At 42.2% G+C, this 25557-nt stretch overlaps 1 protein-coding gene across 3 annotated transcripts in view; it reads right to left on the reverse strand.

Moving 5' to 3' along the window:
- The window catches only part of LOC134345843 (putative pre-mRNA-splicing factor ATP-dependent RNA helicase DHX32), a 128443-nt gene that overhangs the window by 85641 nt on the left and 17245 nt on the right, over positions 1-25557 (reverse strand). The gene's annotated exons all lie outside the window — the stretch shown is intronic.

A 25557-nucleotide genomic window follows, 5' to 3' on the forward strand; every position in this document is an offset into this window, starting at 1 on the left:
GATAGTTTAGAATAAGTCCACTTTCCCCACTTAAGGAATGGGAGATCATCCCTGTCATTTAAAAAATGGCCACAATTTTTGGGCTGCTGTGCATTCTCTATGTTCTAGAATGGCCTCAAACATTGTAACCCTAGCTGTCAGAATGAAGAGGAAAAAAAATGGAACACATAAAAATAAAAAGCATAAAATTCTTTGTGGTACTGACAGACAGATGTTAAAAAGGCTGCTACTAGTCCACACTGAATTTGCAATGGGTATTAATTTTCCATCCTTCTGCATTAAGTTTCTATGTATCGAGAGCATGAACCATCAGTGAAGTTTAAATTTTGGTGAACACACGGTTCCTTACGTACAACGTCCAACATAAAAGTAAATAATTCCCCTCACACTCCTGTTTCTGCGCAGGGCAACAAAAGATTTTCCAAATATATCATTATTTAGAAAGTAAATTACTTTCATATACCCTGGTTCCCAATTTCTCCTCACACAGTACACAAAGTAAAATTACATTTCAGAAAGTGCCAAAACTTACAAGTTGACTTTTAAATTGCTGACATCTTTTTGCCAAAAGGCAAAATATTAAAATAATTTATCCCCTTCAACCTACAAACAAGTTAAATCCAATCTTCACACTATATTACCATGTACTGCCTCAGCACTTTCTCTCCAGAATCCCTGAAACATGACAAATAGAGATGCTGCATGAGTAATCTCAAATAATAAGGCTTTCTCCATACAATGAAAAGAAAAACAAGGAATTAGGTATCATCCAAATCAGGCATATTTAGCTTGTAGAACACAAGACAGACGCTTCAGCCCACAATGTCATGCCAATTTTTTAAACCTACTCTAAGATCAATCAACCTTCCCTCCCCTATAGCCCTCCCTTTTAATTTCATCCACATACAGCAGTGGTTCCCAACCATTTTTCTGCCATGGACCTCTACCATTAACGGAGGGCCCCATGAACTCCAGGTTGGGAAACCCTGACAGACGAAATTCAGATGAAATTATCACTACTTTAAGAAAATAGGAGCAGAAAGTGGGCACTGATACTGACAATAATTTGGCACAGGCTTAGTACAACTCGTCATAGCCTTCGCACTTTATTGTCTAACTGCACTGCACTTTCTCTGTAACTGTAACAGTCTGTTCTCATTTTTACTGCATCAACATAATTATGCATGGAATGATCTAGATGGCATGTAAACAAAATTTTTCACTTTATTATTACAGTACAAGTGAAAATAGTCGTAGAAAAATACAGCACAGAAATGGGCCCTTTGGCCCATCTAGCCCATGCCAAATCACTTAAACTGCCTACTTCCATTGACCTGCACTGGGACCACAGCCCTTCATACCTCTACCATTTATGTATCTTGTATCTATCCAAATTTCTCTTCAATGTTGAAATCGATCTCGCATGCACCACTTGTGCTGGCAGCTCATTCCAGACTCTCATGACCCACTGAATGAAGAAGCTTCCCCTCATGTTCCCCTTAAACTTTTCACGTTTCACCCTGAACCCATGACATCTGGTTGTAGACCCACCCAACCTCAGTGGAAAAAACCTGCTTGCATTTACCCTATCTATAACTCTCATAATTTTGTATACCTCTGTCAAATCTCTCCTCAATCTTCTAAATTCCAAAGAATAAAGTTCTTGGAATGAAGAGAAAATAATAAACAAAAATAAACATAACAAAAATACATAATTTGGTTCTGATGTCAATGTAAGATGGCACTGGTGTACACTGGCGACTCTGTGGGTTGCAGAAAATAATACCAGTTTTCCTCTTAAATATACTTCTTTTGATTTACATTTGCTGCAATCTTGCAGCATGTAAATTTCCTCTTAACGATGGACTATGAAATTACATCAACAATTTTCAGACCTCATGATTGATGATTGAAGGCAGAGCAGAAGGCATGAGCTCCAGTGGAGCAGTTAAGTTTGGCGTCTTTAATGTCAATGCTGTGGCTGGACATGGCTGGAGAGAGGGTACTCAAACTAGGCTGAAGCACAGAGGGATGAGGCCTCCTCTACCCAGCATCTTGTTGACGAATGTGCAGTCGCTGGAAAATAAGATTGACGTTCTCAGGGTAAGGCTGCTGTATCAAAGGCAGATTTCGATAGCTTGTTGCATTGAAACTTGGTTAACAACGAATACACCAGACGTAGCTATCCGACCAGGTTTTATGATTTTCAGAATGGATCAAACCATGATCTCTCGCAAGAAAGAAAGTGGCACATGTGCTTCTTAGTCACTTCTTGTTGGTGTACGGACATTGGGGATACGTCAACCTCTTGTTCCCCTGTTTTAGAACACCTAACAATTAGATGTAGACCATTCTAGTTACCTCGGGAATTCTCATTCATGATCCTGACTGCAGCCAATTTTAAGAAAGCACTCGTGAAACTGCACAATGATGTCTGCTGGCAAAAAGCAGCTCATCCCAACGCATTTCAAATTATGGTCAGTGATTTTAACCGGGCCAGACTGAAGAAAACCCTGCCCAATTATCACCAGCATGAAACCTATTGCATCAGAGATCCCAATACACTAGACCACTGCAAGACTACAATAAGGAATGCTTATCGTTCCATCTCAAGACCGCATTTTGGCAAATTGGACTAGTTGGCTGTACCCCTACTACCTGCATACAGAACCGATAAAGCAAGGTTCCAGAGATCAAAACAACTATGAGGTGGTTGCGGAGGCAGAGGATTGCCTTGAGTCAGTGGTCTGGGCTCTGTTCAAAAACTCATCTGAGGACCTGAATGACTACACCAGGGTCATTACAGACTTTATTAAAATAGCTGTGGATGAGTGTGTCGCCACAAGATCGTTCAGGGTTTACCCCAATCAGAACCTCTGGATGAACAATGAAATTCGGAACCTGCTGAGAGCCAGATCAGAGGCATCCAAGACTGGAGATCAAGAATGCTACAAGAGGTGCAGGTATGATCTCTGGAAAGCCATCTCTTGGGTGAAGGGGAGATTCTAGACTGGAATGGAATCAACGAGGGATGCTTGACAGCTGTGGCAGGGTTTGAATACCATAAACTCCTACAAGGTTAAATCTTGCAACATAGGGGACATCAGAGCTTCACTTCCAGATGAACTCAATGCCATCTATGCTCCCTTTGACCACAGAACAGGAAGGAACCATCATGCACCCCCATCTTTCCCAATGATCCTTTGGTCTCAGAATCTGAAGATGACGTAAGGACTACCTTCAACAGTAAACTCAAGGAAAGCATCTGGTCCAGACAGAGTACCTGGCCAAGTACTGAAGATGTGTGCTGACCAACTGGCTGGTGTGTTCACAGATACCTTCAACCTCTCACTCTGGCAGTGAGTGGTACCTACCTGCTTCAACCGGTGCCGAAGAGGAGCACGGTAACCTGCCTTGATGACTACCACACAGTGGCATTCATATTCACAGAGATGAAGTGTTTCGAGAGGCTGTACTGTAATATATCAGCTCCCGTTTGAGTGGCAACTTGGATCCACTCTAATTTGCCTACTGGATCAACACGTCTCCAGCAGACGCCATCTCATGCACTCTTCATACAACCCTGGAACAGTTGGACAGCAAAGGTGCATGCATCAGGATGTTCTTTATCAATTACAGCTCAGCATTCAACAACATCATCTCCTCAAAACTAACCAGTAAACTCTACGACCTGGGTCCCAATACCCTTTTGTGCAATTGGATCATGGATTTCCTCACTTGCAGACCCCAGTCAGTTCAGATTAGCAGAAACATCTCCACAATCTCCATCAGCACAGGGGCACCACAGAGATGTGTACTTAGCCTCCTGTTTTACTCGCTTTACACCTATAACTGTGTGACTAAGTACAGCTCCAACACCATATACAAGTTAGCTGACGACACCACTGTTATCAAAGGTGGTGATGAATCATCGTACAGGAGGGAGATTAAAAATGTGACTAAGTAGTGCAATAATAACCTCTCGCTCAATGCTAATAAGACCAAGGCATTAATTGTAGACTTCTGGAGAGGCAAACCAGCATTCCATGAGCCAGTACTCATCAGAGGATCAGAGGTAACATTAAATTCCTGGGTGTCACTATCTCAGAGGATCCGTTCTGGACAAATCATACAAATATAATTGCAAAGAAAGCACAACAGCAGCTCTACTTCCTCAGGAGTCTGCAGAGGTTCAGCATGTCATCAAAAACCTTGGTAAACTTCTCAGTGGTGGAAAGTGTGCTAACTGGCTGCATTACGGCATGGTACAAGAACACCAAAGTCTTTGAGCAGAAAAATCCGACAAAAGGTAGTGAATTTGGCCCAGTACTTCAGAGGTAAAACCCTCCCATCTACTGAGTACATCTACATGAAAATGTTGCCAAGGAAAAGCAGCATCCATCTTCAAAGATCCTCACCACCCAGGCTATATTCTTTTATCAGTGCTGCCATCAGGTAGAAGGTACAAGTGTCTCAGGACTCGCACCACCAGCTTCAAGAACGGTTACTCCCCCTCAACCATCAGCCTCTTGAACAAAAGCAGATAACTACAGTCATTTAAAGGACTCTTATCTTATTTCATGCTTTCATTATTTATTGCTATTTATTTATATTTGCAGTTTGCTGTTCATTGTTCCTGTTTACAGTTACTGTTCTACTTGCTAAGTATGCCCACAGGAAAAGGAATCTCAGGGTTGTATATGGTGACATGTACATACTATGACAATAAATTTTATTTTGAACTTTGATCTTTTGAAAAATAAAAGTAAATGCTGAAAGATTACAGAAATAAGATATAAACAACAGCGAATCTTTGTAGTCTGATCCCAATCTTAACTGCTTCCTCAATTCAGGGGCAATTGGAGATGGACATTAAATGTGCAACATATTGGAGGACCTCAGCAGATCAGGCAGCTGATGTACCTTTGGAACCTGATAAGGTCTGTACCTGGGCCCTGAACAATAAATAGCGCTATTGCCAGCAACATCCAATTCATGGAAAGGAACAAGACAAAGGAAGTATAAAAAGCGAGTTCAAAATGTCCACTCGCAAACAAGAGAAAATCTGCAGATGCTAGAAATGCAAGCGACACACACAAAATGCTGGAAGAACTCAGCAGGCGGGGTAGCATCCGTGGATAAGAGGAAAGTCGGTGCTTCAGGCCAAATCCCTTCAGCAGGACTGGAGAAAAAAAATGGAGTACATTTAAAAACTGGGGGGGCGAGACACGCAAGCTGATAGGTGAAACCGGGAGGAGGAGGGGTGAGGTAAAGAGTTCGATGTTGATTGGTGAAAGAGATACAGGGCTAGAGAAGGGGGAATATAATAGGTGAGGACAGAAGGCCATGGAAGAAAGGAAAGGGGGGAGGAGCACCACAGGGAGGCACTGGGCAGGCAAAGAGAAATGGTGACAGAAGGAGAAAGGGATGGGGAATGGTGTAAGAGGGGGGTCGTTACCAGAAGTTCAAGAAATGGATGTTCATGCCATCAGGTTGGAGGCTACCCAGACAGAATACAAGATGTTGTTCCTCCAACCTGAGCATGGCTTCATTGTGACAAGTGCACCTACACCTTCACCATTCCCCATCACCTCCCTCTGGTGCTCCTCCCCCTTTTTCTTTCTGTGTGCGTTGCTTGGATATGTCAATTAATTCCTGTTATTATGTTCAAAGTACATGCCTATAAAGAGACGAATCTCAAGGTTATGTATAGTATACAGGCACATACACATAGCTGGGGTGCTTAGGCCTTTTGCACAGTACTGCAGTAATTTTATGTATTGTACTGTAATGCTGCTGCTGCAAAAAAACTAATTTCATGACCTATGTGAGTGATGATAAACCTGATTCTGATATGGGTCTCTATTGTGGACAGAGTGGGAAGGAGGCAGGGAGAGGGGAATCATAGTTGGGAAAAGGGGAAGGGAGAGGGAAGAACCAGAGAGACATTCTACAATGATCAATAATCCATTTGGAACCTTGCCTGGTGTCTCAGGGCTGGGTGTGCCCACCCCGGCACACGTCCTGTCACCTGCCCCACCCCCCACCCTGCAGCACTCCACGTGCACCATTCCCAACATCCTTTGCTCCCAACAGATTTACAAACTAGCTCTCTGCTCCATGTTGACAAATACAGTACTGGCAAAAGTCTTAAGCACTCTAGCTATATAGTACCTAAGACCTTTGAACAGTACTGTACATACTTAGATAATAAATGTACTTTGAACATTGAAATTAGTCTTACAGTCAGCCACATAAACAAAGAAGCCCAACAGAACCCATTAAAAAAGACCGAAAGATGAACAAATAACATTCATAACTAAAGTTCACAAAAGTGAGTCCATAGCCACAAAGTCACTGCAGCCCATCCAGGAGCCTGTTAATTGCAGATCACATCGTCAGTTCTGCACAGACAAGTAAACCTTGTGGAGTAGCGAATTGAACACCTCAATACCCCAATCGTTTCAATCAGGCCTTATGCTTTAATCAACAAAACCTTGGCTTAGAGATTCCTTGGATTTAGATTTTGCTGATATTTATGGTCAACTGACCTTCCAAAGCAATTTGAGTGAGCAGTAAACCTGCATTGTTCAGAGTAGTTTCACACTCCCTGCCAAACTCCCATCCATGGACTGTGCACATCTTATTGCCTCACTGGTTGTTCGTCCATCGTTGACGTCGATGAGGACCTCGACACCATTATGATGGTGTCGAGACTAGCGCGTGATTTGGATTTAAGTGAGGGAGGGTTGCGCAGCGTCAGCCTCACTCTCTCTTCCCAATTCCCATCTGGATCCAGTGGCAAGACGGAGTCCAGACGGCTGGAGATGGGACTAGGCGCAGGGGATGACCAGGACGTCTTCTGTGTCTTGTCCTGCTCTACACGTTCCACGATGCTTGCAGAGACCGCCTTCTTGACCGTTGGACTTTCCATAGGTCTCGTCCGCTCAATCCACCGGAGTCTGTCTTCACATGCTGGGATAGACAACTCCCTATCCCGTCGGCTACCCTCACCTGGTTTAGCCGGCTTGTCGAAGCCGTTGCCCGGGGTGTGGCCGCTGTCGCATGCAAACAGCTACGGGGAGCCACAGGTGAGAGCTGAGTGCCAGGTGGGGACCAAAGGTGGACTAACCGCCCTGAAAAGGACGCGACATGTTCCCCCACCAGAGGTGCTACCCCTCCCTGACACACCCTGCCTCACTAAAGCAGCCAAAATAACCAAAGACCCTATCCACTCTGAACATTCATTCTCCCTCCTTCCATCAGACAGAAGATACAAGGTCTGAAACCACTAACTATTGGGCTCAAGACAGCTTTAATCCATGGAGTCGTAGTGATTAGCGCACTACTATTACAGCTTGGGGCACTGGAGTTTGGAGTTCAATTCCAGAGCCATCTGTCAGGAGTTTCAACAAGTGTGTTTCTTCCGGGTGCTCCGTTTTGTTCCTACATTGCAAATACGTACCAGTTAGTAGGTTAATTGCTCATTGTAATTTGTCCTCTGGTTAGGCTAGGGTTAAACATAGGTGGGTTGATGGGCGGCATGACTCATTGAGCTGGAAGTGCCTGCCCTCTAAATAAATAAGACTCTTGTATGATAAGATGGAATCTTGACCTGACAATGTATTTCGTTAATGTCTGTCTGGACTGCATTCTCTGTAACTGTAACACTTTATTCTGCTCTCTGTTATTGTTTTCCCTTGTACAACCTCAATGCACTGATGTGATAAAATGATTTGTATGGATGACATGCAAAACAAAGGTTTTCACTGAATCTCATACCTATGACAAGAATAAACCAATTGCCAGCCAGGCTCGAATATATAGGCCATATTTAACCTGTTTACTTGAATTTTACATTGCAAGCTTCTTTGCTGAGATTCAGACTCATAGCTCTAGACTCTAATCCACAAATCGTACGCCAAGTCCAAGTGACAATCCCAGTAAGCCATTTACTAAATTGAGACTATATGACATAGGAGCAGAATTAGCCCATTTGGCCCATCAAATCTGCTCTGCCATTCTATCATATCGTAATCTAATTAAAAACTTATCAATCTCTGCTTCAAATACACCCAATGATTTGGCCTCTATAGCCATCTGTGGCAATGAGTTCCACAGATTCAATACCCTCTAGCTAAAGAAATTCCTCTTCATCTCTACATTCTGAGGCTATGCCCTCTGGTCCTAGATTCCCGACAAAAAGGAAACATCCTTTCCATTACCACTCTATCCAGACCTTACAATATTCAATAGATTTCAATGAGATCCCTAACCCTTATTCTTCTAAGCTCCAGCGAGTACAGGCCCAGAGCCATCAAATGCTCTTCATACGTTAGCCTTTCGTTCCTGGAACCATTCTTGTGAAGTTCCTCAGGACTTAACATAAACTTATGGATAGGTACATGGATGGGAGGGGAATGGAGGGCTATGGTCCAGGTGCAGGTCAATGGGACTGGACTGAATACTCGTTCACCATGGACTAGATGAGCTGAAGGGCCTGTTTCTGTGCTGTAAGCACTTTATGACTCTATGACTTAAACTCTGCATATATATCCTGGCCCAATATATCCTGCCTTTTATTTATTTATATAGATATAGATATAGATATATAAACAATTTACTTGCTCAAAATATTCATAAAATAATTCCTTACAAATACTGCTGAAACATACTGCAGTCAGCATACCAGAAGATGTCCCAAGGCACATTGTGGTTGAAACATCTATACGTAATTCAATTTTGCTCTTAAAATTTGGAACATGATCTCAATTGCAAAATATGTGTCTCATGACACATTGAAATGATCTGATATTTTACAGTCAGTGAGTCGATTTAATCAAAGCATTTCCTGATCTACATTTTTAATTTCTTTTTTAAATGAAAACACGAAACTCAGTTCTAGAAAGGTAATTTACCTATTCATCTCTTCTGAATTACCTCATCCCTCTGGATTTATTGGGTACACATCACCTGCTCCAGAACTATACCAAATATTATTCTGAACAGGCTCTCTGGGAGCATGCGACTCCCATCAAAAAAAAAATTGAGCTCTTAATTTCCAAGGTGCCACACTGAGACAAATTTGCTGATATTAGGTAAATAAAACCATCATATACCTTTCTGTCTGTTGCAACGAGTTATAAGAAAACTCATCCAACACTCTGAAGCACAATTATGGTTCATGATCAACTACCTCCTGAACAAGGGTTGTTTTGTGGACCATTTCAAGTTTGTGAATGGAAAGATTTACTTCCTGTATTAAAACTCAGAATAATACCAGTAACCTTCATCACAAAGTGAAACTAATAATACTTCAATTCAAATTACATACACTGAGGGCCTGACTAAGGGAGAGGTTGGGCAGACTATGACTTCATTTCTTGGAATGTAGGAGGCACAGGTATGACATTACAACATAATCATGAGGGTAAATGCACACAAGAGAACCGAAAACTAGTCAAGGTGAGAGGGGAAATAATTTAAAAAGAGATTGTTTATATGTGGAGCGAGCTACCAGAGAAAGCAGCTTCAGCAGACACAATAACATAAGTTGGATAAGTACGTAGATAGAAAAGGTTTAGAATGGCATCAACCGTTTTATGCCATGGACCCCTACCATTAACCTAGGGGTCTGTGGACCCCAGGTTGGGAACTCCCAGTTTAGAGTGATACAGCAACAAAGGGAAATGGGATTAGTTTAGCTGGGCATCTTGGTCAGCAAAGGGCCTGTTACTGGTCTGGCATCTATGACACTGATCTCCTACAACTACTGAGCTCTGTGATGGAGATAAATAATGTACTTTGCCCTTGCAGTTTGGCACAAGTTTGCGATGTGTCAACCCCGCCAACAGCAGCTCTTTGGCAGTTCAAGGAAAAGTTATAGTGAACTAGGACAAACTAACAAATTTTAACTTTGAAAATGAATTGATGTAAATTGAGAATGTTGGCCTGCAGGGAAAGAGGACTGTGATAATTTTGATAGTTCTACTAATCCGATGGGCATTTGGCAACCGAAGTAACAGCACACATAAACACAAAGACAGGAGATGCCAGAAATCCAAAGCAACATACACATACTCCTGGAGGAACAGGTCAGGCAGCATCTATGGAACTTAATAAAAAGTCGGTGTTTTGGGTCAAGAAGTTTCTTCAGGACTGGAAAGGAAGGAGGAAGATGCCAAAATAAAAAGGTGGGGGGTTCAGAAGCAGGACAGCTTGAAGGTGATAGGTGAAGCCAGGTGGGTAGGAAAGGTAAAGGGCTGGAGAAGAAGGAACCTAATCGGAGAGGAGAGTGGACCATAGGAGAAAGGGAAGGGGGGGCACCAGAGGGAGATAACAGGCAGGTGAGAAGAGGTAATAGAGGAAGAGAGAAGGATAAGGGGGAAAAAAAATTACAGAAAGCAGAAATGAATGTTCATGCCATCAGGTTGGAGGCTACTATGAGGTGTTGCTTCTCCACCCTGAGAGTGGCCTCACTGTGACAAAAGAGGAGGGCATTGACCGACATGTCAGAATGGGAATGGGGATAGGAATTAAAATGGTTGATCACTGGGAAATTCTGCTTTTGGTGAATGGAGCAGAGGAGCTGGACAAAATGGTCCCCCAACTTACATCGGATCTCACCAATATAGAGGAGGCCATGTCAGAAGCACCTGATACAATCAAAGTAATGTATTCCTAAATAAATAAGGCACATATAAAGTTGAGGCAGGATGGAAGTTCATTGACCAGCAGAAAGCAGTAAATTTGGTGCACTTGAGCTTTCAAATAGTACATGATGACCAGCTGCAAAGCTAGGCTGCAGAGCTGCTGTGCATAGTTTCAAGCATCATGTTTCTACAAGACGAGAGGAGCTTAGAAATAACATTACATCTGTTTATTAGAAAATTACCAGTGAAGGAAGAATATAATTATGGCGCAATAATAGGCTCCTTAAGTAATCAAAAAAACTGCAGATAAAAACAGTTTTTAAAATTGCTCATAATAAGGGAAGAAATTACAGCAGTTTATTTGAATTGATTACTGATGCCAGTAATTTTCATTCAACGTCAGCAAAACCAAAGAGCTGATTGTTGACTATAGGAGGAAGAAACAGGAGGCCCATAAGCCAGTCCTCATTAAGGCAAAGGAGATGCTGAGCGTAGGTAATTTTAAATTCCCTGGTATTACCATATCCAAGGATCTATCCTGCAATCAGCATGTAAGTGACATTACAAAAAATGCACAACAGTACCTCTAATCTCTTAGAAGTTTGTGCAGATTCAGTACATCATCTAAAACTTTAACAAACTTTATAGATACATAGTGGGGAATATCCTGACAGATTGCAACATGGCCTGGTAAGGAAACACCAATGCCAAAGAACAGAAAAGCCTACAAAATGTGGTGAGATACAATCCAGACCGTCACAGGCCAACACCACCACAACTCCCCCCAACCACCACTGAGCACATCAACAAGGAACGCTGCCACAAGAAAACAGCAGACATCATGGATCCCCACCATCCAGGCCAAGCTCTCTTCTCACTGCTGCCATCAGGAAGGAGGCACAGGAGCCTTAGATCCCACACCACCAGGTTCAGGAACTGTTATTACCCTTTAACCATCAGGCTTCTGAACCAGCGTCAATAACTTCAGTCACGTCAACTCTGAACTGATTCAACCACTTGTGTTCGCACTTTAGTTATTCCCTTATTTATTTATTTAGTACTGCACAGATCGTCTTCTTTGGAACATTGCTTGTTTGTCAGTCTGTGTTTGTGTGTAGTTTTTCATACATTCTATTGTATTTCTTTACTCTACAATGAAACTCAGGGCAATATATGGTGACATACACATAGTTTGACTATTAATTTGGCATTGTTATGGGCACCAACACTCTGAGTTACAAGTACTTATCTATATATACTACTAAAACTCTCATGCTCTGTCTGTCTGTTTGTGACCTCCAATTAGCGCAAATTTATTAGCGCAAACGCTGCATTACAGCGGCACTTTTTTTGGCTAAATCAAATTAAAATGCGCTAACTTACAGAATGCAGGCAAAGTTCAGGGTTATACATTTGTATAAAATTGCTCATTCGCCAAAAATCAACCAGCTGCCTTTCACCCGAGACCCGATCTGCCATCATGGAAATCGGGACGCCACAGCCCAACACATGGGCACGGCCAGCCTCAGCAGTGCCTCACGATGCTCACAGAGCCACTTCCACCTTCTATGGAGACCGCGACACCACAGCGCGACGCCACTGCCCGACGCATGCCCATGGCCAGCCTCAGCAGCTTAGAAGCTTTGGTGTTACTGCTTCCCATCTTCTATCAAGCACTATGGTAAAAATATATGAATAGCCTAATTATACCGCGTGGAAAGAGAAGGGGGACATTATGGTCAAGAGATGACGCCAAACATCGTCAGGAAGCAGCAAGGAGAGGGAGAGGACAACCATCGGATGAGGCCAGGGCCACACAACTCCAGGATCAAAGAGTCAGGACAAAAAAGATGACAGAAGACGAGACAGAGGAGGACAGGCATGCACACCTCCAAATTGACAAGAGGCACAGACGGAGGAGAGAACAAGAATCCGATCAGGCCAGGACTGCATGACTCCAGGATCAGACAGAAAGAACAAATGGTGGAAGAGACGAAGGATGAAAGGGCTGCGCGTCTCCAGAATGACAAAAACAGGCAGAGAAAGAGGAAAGAAGAAGAGACAAAGGAGAAAAGGAAAGATCAACTTGAGAATATGTGGCACAGAGTAATTATTGCAAGAGTTGCTGAAGACGACAATGGCCGCTTTCGACGACAATACCTCAACAGAGAAAGAGCAAGGCAAAATGCACGACTTGCATGCCGTCACATTTCTGCTGATGTTGGTTCGATGACCAGAGTATGCCCTCACTGTCGTGCCTTCCTATTCACTAGAGAAACCGCACATTTCTGCTGTATGAAGGGAAAGGTCAGGATAGGCAATTTGCAGCCTCTACCTAATGAACTCCTCAATTTGTACAGCAATGATGAACCTATTGCAAACGAGTTCAGGAAGAACATCAGACAATACAACTGCCTCTTCCAAATGACATCCTTTGGTGCCAAAGAAGTCATTCCAACTAGGAATCGATGGAATCCTTCTGTGATTATTCAAGGCCAAATCCATCATTACATCGGACATTTAATTCCAGACCTGACCCAGCAAGCCCGATTCCTTCAAATTTACTTTATGGATATTTAGTGTTCATTCTGGTCACATATTTGTCTTGCTATGTGTCTTTCTTCTTTAATAAGCTGAGTTTTTCTTCTTTAATTTCCAAATCAAAGAGATAACAATAGCATTCAGGAAAATTTAATGTTCATTTTGGTCACATCAGACTGCACTACCCTTCTCTCAAAGGGTGCCCCAACGGGTCACCCCGTTGTCTAGTTATTTCTTTAAATTTGATTTTCAGACTCACTTATAGTGGTGCTTTGTTATCTTTCGTCACACACGATCTTCAACTCGAGAGAGATTTCTCACCACCAGCACTCAAGCTCAATTTCCTACCATGCCCACTATTGTTTAAAGGAGGTACAGCATCTTAGTCTGCAGTTACAGCTGGACTTTCCTTACCTCACTATTCTCCAAGACTCTATATTCTTTATAACATTTCAGTAATTGATTCTTGGCTCAGCCTATAACCATCTCAAAGTCCTTTGTCTAGTTTTTTTATTCACACACACTCTGGTCAATATCAGACGCACTTATGTCAGAATGAAGTTTCTGCATTTCAGTCCGGGACTGCTATCCCACAGGCTTTGATGAACAATCTCCTATCCTCAGTCTAAGTACACCACTGCACAACTGGGTGTTGGACTTCCTAACCACAAGACCTCAGATAGTCAGGATGAACAACAGTTCCTCCCTCCCCATCACCCTCAACATAGCTGTCTCCCAGGACTGTGTGCTGAGCCCACTGCTGTACAATTTGCTCACAAATGACTACACGCCCAAATACCCAAGTAATCTCATCGTCAGGTTTCCTGATGACACGACAGTGGTGGGGCTCGTCACCAACAACGATGTGACCAACTACAGAGAGGAGGTGGAAGAGATCAAGACCTGGAGCCAGAGAAGTAACTACTTCCTCAATGTCAACAAGACAAAGGAGGTGATAATTTACTTTAGGAGAACTTGCACCACTCACACCCCCCCTTTACATGAGCAGCACAACAGTGAAACTGTAAGCAGTTGCACACTCCTGGGAGTGCACATCTCACACAACAGCTCATGATCCCTGAACATGTGTGGATCGTGTGGATAGTCAGAGGCTTTTCCCAGGGCTGAAATGGCTTACACGAGAGGGCACAGTTTTAAGGTGTTTGGAAGTAGGTACAGAGGAGATGTCAAGGGTAGGTTTCATTATTTTTTTTTTAAACACCGAAAGTGGTGAGTATGTGGAATAGGCCACCGGCAATGGTGGTGGAGGTGGATAAGATAGGGTCTTTTAAGAGACTCCTGGAGAGGTACATGGAGCTTAGAAAAATAGAGGGCAATGGGTAACCCTAGCTAATTTCTAAAGTAAGTACATGCTCGGCACAGCATTGTGGGCCGAAAGGCCTGTATTGTGCTGTAGGCTTTCTATGTCTATGTTTCTATAACACATTCTGCATAATCAGGAAAGCTCACCAACACCTCTACTTTCTGAAGCTGAAGAGAGCTGGACCATGCACATAAATACTCACGTCATTCTGCAGATGTGCAGTACAGAGCATCCTAACATGCTGCATCACTGCATGGTATGAAAACTGCACTGCAACGGACAGTAAGGCTCTACAATGTGTAATCAAAACTGCCAACATATCACTGGCACCAAGCCATCCATCACGATGGACATATACACAGAAAGGTGTCAGTAATATCATGAAGGGTCTCACCCACCTTACTCATATACTGTTTCTCCCACTCCCATCAGGGAGCAAGCTATGTAGTATCCACATTAGGACAACCAGACTCAAAAACAGTTACTTTTCCCAAACAGTAATGGCTGATCAACACCCCGACTCATTAACCTACCCCACTACACCCCAACCACCACTACTTTATCATTTCCTGTCAGTCACCTTATATACGTGTGCTTAGTGTCACATTGACCTACAATCAATGTATACGAGCTATCTGTATTTATATTTTTGTTTATTACAGTTTGTATTATTATTGTTCATTACTTTGTTGTTTTTTTTTGTGCTGCATGGGATCCAGAGTAACAATTATTTTGATCTCCTTCACAATTGTACACTGGAAATGTTATTAAACAATTTTGAATCTTAAGAATATCCAACTTGTAACTGTTAGATCAGCCTGGACCACATCATATAGAAATAAATTTTACTGCCACTCTATATGTTATCATTACACACAAATTCCACCCCAAGTCACATATAATCTCGACTATCCTTCATTCACTGTTAATGGAACAAAATCCTGAAAATCTTAGCTCAGCACTGAGAGTAATTGCACTACAGCAGTCCAAGGCGATGACTCTCCATGAGCAATTAGGAATAGATAATAAATGCTAATTCATGACCAAAGAAATCCCATATATAGGAAAGAAAAACAAGATCAGGAATTGGCCATTTGCGCATTGTCCACCATTTATGGCCAATCATCTATCTCAATGTCATATTCGTTATCTCTCCCCATACTCCTTGAAGTATTTTGCATTGAGAAATTTTATCATAATCCTCCTTCAATCTATTCTGCAAATTGCCCTCTACAGCTTTCTGCTGTAGAGAATTCTACATGTTCACCACACTCCGAGTGAGGAAACCCTTTCACTCCAAGCAAAGAAGCTTAACATCTCAGCCCCAAATGTCTTATAGCATATCCAATGACAATCTTGATTCTAGCCAGATGAAACATTTTCTTGGGGACAGTGGTGCATGGCTGCGTAGGAGTTGGAATTTGGCAAGGGAAGAGGGCTTGGAGAGCTTATTCCTCGAGTCAGAAGAAAGGACCAGCAGAGGTTCTGAAATGGAATAATGTGCCGGAGGGAAATGCTTAAGTAGTGGATATCAAAGTATCCATTAGCGATGTTAACTGAATAAAAGATGTCATCAGAGCCTCAAGATCAAGGAGTGATGCTAAGAGACCGGGGAAAAAAAAAATCAGTGCAATGTTGGAGATGCTGCCTGGCCTGCTGAGTTCCTCCTGCATTTTGTGTGCCTCAGAGGACATATTAGACCTGGTTTATACCAATGTTTGTAGAACCTTCAAGGCTCTCACAGCCCCCATCTGCTTTCACTTTGAATATTCAGACCACAAATATATTTTGCTAATCTCTGCATACAGACCACTAGTTAAATGAGTCAAACCAGCTTATAGGAACATCAGAACCTGGGCTACAGCGGTAGACCACAAACATACACTCAGTGGCCAATTTATCAGGACTTGGAGGTAAAGAGGCTACCGAGTGTATATAAAATTAACTATATAAAAACTATGCAACATTTTGTAATTGAAATTGTAGGCAATCATATTAAAGACTACATGAATAGTAAGGAATCAGAAATTAAATTTTCTGATAAATTACAAATGGAACCCATTCCTAATATTCTGTAGCAGCATACATTCAACAGAATTATAAGTCACTGAATTAATACTAGTCACCAGTGAGTGCTCACTTTCTGTATTTCCCATTAACAATGTACTTTGCATCAGTCTCCACAATTGGAATTAATTCAAATTGGACTCTTTAAAGCTATATGAAGTCAGTCATGCATTATTTTTTCTGGTAGGCTAGTTTTACTTGCACTGTAAAGCACACATAAACATTGATTACAGTAAAGGTAATAAATGGAGCTCAGTAATTGTACTTGTAACCCTCAGGTTTGGCCAGCTGTGTTAATCTAGGGGAAGACAGCCTCAGGCCCAGCCAAATTTGAGAAATCTGGTTTGGGTGGATGCTGCGTGATGTTTTCCCCTGTTACAAATCAGTACCACAAAATAATAAACAGCAATTAAACGATTTGAGCTTTATAATTCTTAATTTGACTATAGGGTTAGTAAAGAAAACAAAAACGAAAAGAGCCTATTTTAATGACAGAGTCTAAAGTACAAACGTACATGTTGGAGCTCACTGTTTCCCGTCTGTTCGTTCTCCATCGATTTCCCCCTCAGGCATTGTCAACTCCTGACCCCATTCCAAGTCCGCTCAGTCCTGCAGTCTACAACTTCCCCATCTGCTCTCTCCATCTTCTCCTGAACCAAAAGACCGCGAAATCCCTTCTCTCGGGCACATAAGAAAGAAAAACGCCTCCCCTCATTGGCCAACGTACATTTCAAAGACCCCGTTATCTCTAGTCATAACCCAAAACACTGCAGCTACAGAGAAACCATTATATTAGCAGTGAACCCTTTCCCAGGGCGTTAGATACTGATTATTTTAAACTAGCTTTATCAGGTATCTGGTCAAAACTGAGCCCAGTGTTAGGACATATTCTGGAATTCGAGTAATAGCAGATTTTAACTTCAGTAACCAATCTTTAGACCTGAATGTGGATTATAGATTAAACTTTAAATGCAGTCCCGGACGATAGGTTCTCAGAGCTGTGGAGAGCTGGTAATTGGAAAATCAGACAGTGCTGATTAACATTCATTTTGGGTGTCTTGAGTGTGGACGTGAAGAAGGTGGTGCAAAACTTGTATGTAATTCAAAGGAAGCATTGTAGATACATTGTAAATATAGAATCGTCCTTTGATATTTAGTATATAAAATGCCATGTTATATTGGGTCAAGCAGGTCTCTTCCTCCAAAAGGGTCTCAATATGATGCCTGCTGCTCATTTTTGTTGAATAAACCACTTCTGCATCCATTAGCTTCGTTTCTCTCCAGTGACTTTGTTTACATTATAACACTAGTTCCAAGAGCTCTGCGGCCACCTGTATAGAGTTACCACATTCTCCTAGTGGCTGTGTAGACTTCTTACTCTCCACCATTTGCATGGAACTTTCCATATCCCCCTCCTCCTCCTCAGAGCTTTGGTAAATCAGTGGCTGCTGTAAATTACATCAAGTTTCGAGGTTTAGTAGGAATCAGCATTGAGGATACCTTTAAAAGGTGATGCCCCAAAAATGCAGCATCCATCATTAAGGACCGCCCCTCCCCATCACCCAGGACATGCCCTCTTCTCATTGCTCTCATCAGGGAGGAGGTATAGGAACCTAAAGACACACACTCAACAATTTAGGAACAGCTTCTCCCCTTCTGCCATCAGATTTCTGAACGGATAATGTATCCATGTACCCTACCTCAATTTTTTTGCCCCCTTTTGCATTACTCATTTAATTTAATTTTTATATATACTTACATTAATTTTTGGTCTTTTTAATTCTTATATATTGCAATGTTCAGGTAGCAGGGCGGAGATATGTCTCTACCAAAGAAGGTGCAAGATGATCCTTCCCTCCGCTAGCCTGCAGGACACCAGGACACCCTTGGGCAAGGTATAGCACCTGCTTAGCACACACCCATCCCATGGGAGCAGGTGGTGGATGATCATATGAGCAGCTGGTGAATATCACAAGTCCTGGTTATGCAATCACTGAAGCCAGGCAGACAATCTCTATAAGAGTATTAATAATGGCTGGGGTCAGCCATCTTATAATGACATGTGAAAATCTGCAGATGCTAGAAATCCAAAGCAATACACACAAAACTCTGGAGAAACTCGGCAGGTCAGGCAGCATCTATGGAAATGAATAAACAGTTACCCTATCAGGCCGAGACCTTGCTTCAGGACTGCCCAGAAGTTGGCAATGACAAACCACTTCTGGAAAAACAATCATGGTCATTGACCACAATTGTCCCCATCATAAGACACGGCACAATATGATGATGACAATGAATGCAATGTACTGCAGCCACAAAATAACAAATTTTGTGACATGGCAATGATATTAAACCTGATTCTGATATTCGTTGAGTAGAAACATAGAAAATCTAGAGCATAATACAGGACCTTTGGCCCACAATGCTGTGCCGAACATGTACTTACTTTAGAAATTACCTAGGGTTACCCATACCCCTCTATTTACCTAAGCTCCATGTACCTATCCAAGAGTCTCTTAAAATCCCTTATCATATCTGCTTCCACCACCATCGCCAGCAGCCCATTCCACACACTCACCACTCTCTGCGTAAAATAATTACCTCTGACATCTCCTCTGTACCTACTTCTAAGCACCTCAAAACTGCTCCCTCTCTTGTTAGCCATTTCAGTCCTGGGAAAAAGCCTCTGACTATCCACACCATCAATGCCTCTCATCATCTTATACACCTCTATCAGGTCACCTCTCATCCTCCGTCGCTCCAAGGAGAAAAGGCCGGGTTCACCCAACCTATTCTCATGAGGCATGCTCCCCACTCCATGCAACATCCTTGTAAATCTCTGCACCATTTCTATAGTTTTGACATCCTTCCTGTAGTGAGTTGTAGAACTGAGCATAGTACTCCAAGTGGGGTCTGACTAGGGTCCTATATAGCTATAACATTACCTCTCAGCTCCTAAACTCAATCCCACGATTGATGAAGGCCAATACATCGCATGCTTTGTTAACCACAGAGTCAACCTGCGCAGCAGCTTTGAGTATCTTATGGACTCGGACCCAAGATCCCTCTGATCCTCCACACTGTAAAGAGTCTTACCATTCTGCCAAAATATTTGACCTATCAAAATGAACCACCTCACAGTTATCTGGGTTGAACTCCATCTGCCACTTCTCAGCCCAGTTTTGCATCCTATTGATGTCCTGCTATAGCCTAGTTGATGGGCATACAAGTAAGAGTAGGTTACAAGAAAATATGGGGAAATGGGACTGCAGTGAGAGGCAGTCTACACTCAGTGGTACAATTGATCTCCCGGGTTGTAGAAAATAACGAAGACAGAAGAGGAGGTGGATGAGAAAACTACTGCGGGTCAAAATAAAGCTGGCAACCATATAGCCAATCCTGAAATCCCTAGTCTTAGCAACTAGACAAAACATGTGGTCTCCTGTTAAATAAGAATCTAGCAAAGACTGGTACACCGAAATACTAAAAAAAAACTAACACAGAAACTGAAATAATATACATGTTTAAATATGAATTCCCTGTAGATCGCAGGGAAAAAGCGATAATAATGAATTGAGATTTTGTGTCAGAACTGGAGCAGAATCTCACTTTCCCTTCCAGAGAAGAGAGCAATGGACTAGCATTACTGATTATACATGTAAACTTTGAGGCCAGAGAGGAATTACTTGCAGAACAAATTTTTACTTGAAGGGGAAGTCTAAAAATTGCAATACACTAATATAATTTCAGCTAAATACCTATGATAAACAGTTTGACCAAATTATTTTCCTTAGCAGATTTCATTGCCATTTTTCGCTTTTTACACAACTTTTATATTTATATTTCTTATTATAATTTACAGTTCTTTTATGTATCGCAATATACTGCTGCAGCAAAACAAAAAAAATTCATGACATATGCCAGTAATACAGTGCCTTGAAAAGTACAAAATATTTTTATATTTTACTGCCTCCATTTTCTAAATTTAAAATATATTAAAGTAGGATTGTTTGAACTAATCTAAAAAACATTGTGCATTATGCCAAATAAAAGGAAAAATTTCTAAACCCGTTAACAATTTACTAAAAACTAAAAAAACTAATTTGTGAGGCTGAAAAAGTATTTATCCCATAAGATAGAGAAGCAGAAGTAGGCCATTCAGCCCATCAAGTCTGTTCAGCCATTCAATCATGGGCTGATCCAATTCTTCCAGTCATCACCACTCCCCTGCCTTCTCCCCATACCTTTTGATGCCTTGGCTAATCAAGAACCTATACCTCTGCCTTAAATGCACCCAATGATTTGGTCTCTATAGCCGCTCATGGCAACAAATTCCACAGACTTACCACCCTCTGACTAAAGTAATTTCTCCGCAACTCAGTTCTAAATGAACATCCTTCAATCCTGAAGTCGTGCCCTCTTCTCCTAGACTCCCCTACCATGGGAAATACCTTTGCCATATCTAATCTGTTCAGGTCTTTTAACATTCAGAATGTTTCTATGAGATCCCCCCTCATTCTTCTGAACTCCAGGGAATACAGCCCAAGAGCTGCCAGACGTTCCTCATATGGTAACCCTTTCATTCCTGGAATCATTCTCGTGAATCTTCTCTGAACCCTCTCCAAAGTCAGTATATCCTTTCTAAAATAAAGAGCCCAAAACTGCACACAATACTCCAAGTGTGGTCTCACAAGTGCCTTATAGAGCTCCAACATCACATCCCTGCTCCTATATTCTACACCTCTATAAATGAATGCCAACATTGCATTCACCTTCTTCACCAACTCAACCTGGAGGTTAACCTTTAGGATATCCTGCACAAGGACTCCCAAAACCCTTTGCACCTCTGCATTTTGAATACTCTCCCCATCTAAATAACAGTCTGCCCATTTATTTCTTCCACCAAAGTGCATGACCATACACTTTCCAACATTTGCCACTTCTTTGCCCATTCCCTTAAACTATCCAAGTCTCTCTGCAGGCGCCCTGTTTCCTCAACACTACCCGCTCCTCCACCTATCTTTGTATCATTGGCAAATTGAGCCACAAATCCATTAATCCCTTAATCCAAATCATTGACATACATCGTAAAAAGCAGCGGTCCCAACACCGACCCCTGTGGACCTCCACTGGTAACCAGCAGCCAGCCAGAATAGGATCCCTTTATTTCCACTCTCTGTTTTCTGCCAATCAGCCAATGCTCCACCCATGCTAGTAACTTCCCTGTAATTCCATGGGCTCTTATCTTGCTAAGCAGCCTTATGTGCAGCACCTTGTCAAAGGCCTTCTGAAAATCCCAGTACACCACATTTACTGCATCTCCTTTGTCTACCCTGGTTGTAATTTCATCAAAAAATTGCAGGTGGTTTGTCAGGCAGGATTTTCCTTTCAGGAAACCATGCTGGCTTTGGCCTATCTTGTCATGTGCCACCAGGTATTCCGTAATCTCATCCCTAACAATCGATTCCAACAACTTCTGAACCACTGATGTCAGGCTAACAGGTCCATAGTTTCCTTTCTGCTGCCTCCCGCCCTTCTTAAATAGCAGAGTAACATTTGCAATTTTCCAGTCATCCGGTACAATGCCAGAATCTATCGATTCTCGAAAGATTATTGTTGATGCCTCCACAATCCCTCCAGCTACTTCCTTCAGAACCCAAGAGTATATTCCATCAGGTCCAGGAGACATATCCACCCTCAGATCATTAAGCTTCCTGAGCACCTTCTCAGTTGTGATTTTCACTGCACATACTTCACTGCCCTGACACTCTTGAACGTCCCCTTCGTAATTACAAGAACTTTCTTCAGGTGCAATAATGTATTCTTACCAACTCACCCAATTTGTTGCTGTAGAAAATTTGAGGCTCAAGTGTTTTCAATAAATTCATAAGAATACCCCCTCACTCTGTAAGGTTCAAAAGATTGACAGATTTACAAAACAAAATGAAGGCAAAAAAAGCATTCAAGCCAAGTCAGGGAAATGATAACAAAGAAGCACAAATCTGGACAAGGGTACAAGACCATCTCAAAAGACCTGAACAAACCTCAGAAATCAGTGCAGCGAATCTTGAAAAAGTGGAAAAAATATAAAACTTAGTTGCCGCAGAAGAACGACAATGCAAGAGAGGCTATGTGACTCTAACAGTCACTCTGAATGAGCTGCAGAAGTCAGTGGCTGCAACTGGAGATGAAGTTCATGGCTCCACACCTTCTAAGGCCTTGCACAAAAAGGATATTTATGGAAGAGCAGAAAGAAAGAAGCTCAGACTAAAAGCAAAGCATACCCTTGTCCATAAGACTTTGCAAAGCATCGCTTGGAAGATAAAGATGTGGAACAACATCAACCATATGGTTGATGACAATAAAGTGGAACTCCTTGGCCTCAACATGAAATGGTATGTGTGACATAAAACTAATATTACACATCAACCAGGTAACACCATCCCTACTTAAAGTATGGTGGAGGGAGCAGCAGTGACTGGAAATCTGGTCAGGATTGATGGGAAGGTGAACGCTGCTAAATACAGAGAGATTCTGGATAAAAACCTGCTAGCCGAGAGTCTAAGAGAAGTACAGTACAGAAACAGGTGCTTTGGCCCATCTACCCACCACTGAGTACACTTATAAGGAGCGCTGTCACAGGAATACAGCATCCTTCATCAAGGACCCCTACCATCCCGGCCATGCTCTCTTCTCATTGCTGCCATCAGGAAGTATATATAGGAGCTTTAGGTTGCATACCACCAGGTTCAGGAACAGTTATTACCCCTCAACCATCGGGCTCTTAAACCAGAGTAAATAACTTCACCCACCCGATGCTGAACTGTTCCCCACACCTATGGACACACTTTCAAGGACTCCTTATCTCATGTTCTCAATATTTATTTATTATTATTTAGGGGTTTTTTGTACTTTCACGATGTATCGTCTTTTGCACATTGGTTGTTTCCCGTCATAAGAATTAGGCCATTTGGCCCATCGAGTCAGCTCTACCATTTCATTGTGGCTAATCCATTTTCCCTCAGCCCAAATCTCCTGCCTTCTCCCCATATCCTTTCATGCACTGTCTTATCAAGAAGCTATCAACCTCTGTCTTAAATGTATCAAAGGACTTGGCCTCAACAGCCACCTGTGCAATGAATTCTACAGATTTACCACTCTCTGGTGAAAGAAATTCCTCCTCCTCTCCATTCTAAATGAACATCCCTGTATTCTGAGGCTGTGTCCTCTGGTCTTAGACTCCACCACCATCCTCTTCACATCCACTTTATCGAGGCCTTTCAGCATAGGATAGGTTTCAATGAGATCCCCTCTCATTCTTCTGAATTCCAGTGAGAACCAGCCCAGAGCCATCAAACACTCCTCATATGACAAGCCTTTCAATCCCGGAATCATTTTTGTGTACCTTCTTTGAAGTATCTCCATTGTCAGCCCATCCTTTCTTAGACAAGGGGCGCAAAACTGCTCAGAATACTCCAAGTGAAGCCACACCGACGCTTTATATAGCCTCAACATTACATCCTTGCTTTTATATTCTAATCTTCTTCAAAATGCTAACATTGCATTTGCCTTCCTCACCACCAAGACGACCTACAAATTAACCTTTAGGGAATCCTGCATGAGGACTCCCAAGTCCCATTGCACCTCAGATTTCTGAATTTTTCTCTCCATTTAGAAAAAAGTCTATGATTTTATTTATGGCCATACACTTCCCAACACTGTATTCCATCTGCTACTTCTTATGGTAAGTAATTGGTCATTGCTTTAATAATGTCATGTGCACTAAGATACAGTGAAATACATTTTTCATGCCATCTCTACAGTTCATTTCACAACACAACTATATCGAGGTAGTACAAAGGAAAAACAAAGAAGAATGGGATTAAAATTAAGGAGAGGCATAGCACAACAATTTACAGCACCAATGACCTGGGTTCATTTCCTGCTGCTGTCTGCAAGGAGCCTGCACACCCTCCCCACGACCATGCGGGCCCCCTCCAGACGCTCTGGCCTCCTCCCACATCCCAAAGATATAGGGGTTATTCGGTCACATGGGTGTAACTGGGTGGCGCAGGCTCATTGGATGGAAGGGCCTGTAACCATGCTGTATCTCTAACTAAATAAATAAAGTTAGCAAGGCTGCAGAGAAGGTTCACAAGGATACTGCTGCTGAAAATCAGAACGAGAATCAGGATTATTATCACTGACACAGTTCATTACTTTGTGTTCCTTTGTTTTTACTCTAATGCCCACAAGAAAATGAATCTCAAGAGTAGAATATGGTGACATGTACGTACTTTGATAAAAAAAACCTACTTTGAAGTTGAGCTTTGAGAGGGGCGGGGGGAAAACTGCATAGATTGCTGAACCTACATAGAATATGCCAGATGAAATCCTGACCCACATTGACAGAGCAGAAAAGAGTAAACAGAACTGATCATGAATCTGTACTGCAGTGCAGGATGGCTACAAGCTAATGACCCCAACCATCTTGTTTTGCCATTTCTCATCAAAATCATTAAGAGTCTGATCTTCCTCAAAAAAAAGGGCTCAGAATCCTTTACATCTGCACATAGGAGGAGGCAACAGCACATCGAACATGGTACCACTGACACTGTAGCTGAAAGGTAGTCTTCATTTAGTTTTTGTCTCCGGATGGTCCCTACTTTTGCCAGAAAAAAGGAAAGACCGCTCCTTAGTTTCAGCGAAAATTTGATTTCAGATTCAGATTTATCACATCTACATTGAAACATACAGTGAAATGCATCTATGTTAATGACCAACACACTTAAGGACGTGCTGGGAAAGTATGGCAAGTGTCGCCACACATTCTGGAGCCACCGCAGTATGCCCACAATGCTTAGCAGAACGGCACAGAACACAACAACACAGAATATACCAAGCAACAAACCTACAACAGCAAAACAAGCCCCATTCCTCTCCCCTTACCACACACACAGCCCTCTAACCCCA

Source organism: Mobula hypostoma, chromosome 4 (assembly GCF_963921235.1).
Source record: "Mobula hypostoma chromosome 4, sMobHyp1.1, whole genome shotgun sequence".
NCBI classification, from domain to species: Eukaryota; Metazoa; Chordata; class Chondrichthyes; order Myliobatiformes; family Myliobatidae; genus Mobula; species Mobula hypostoma.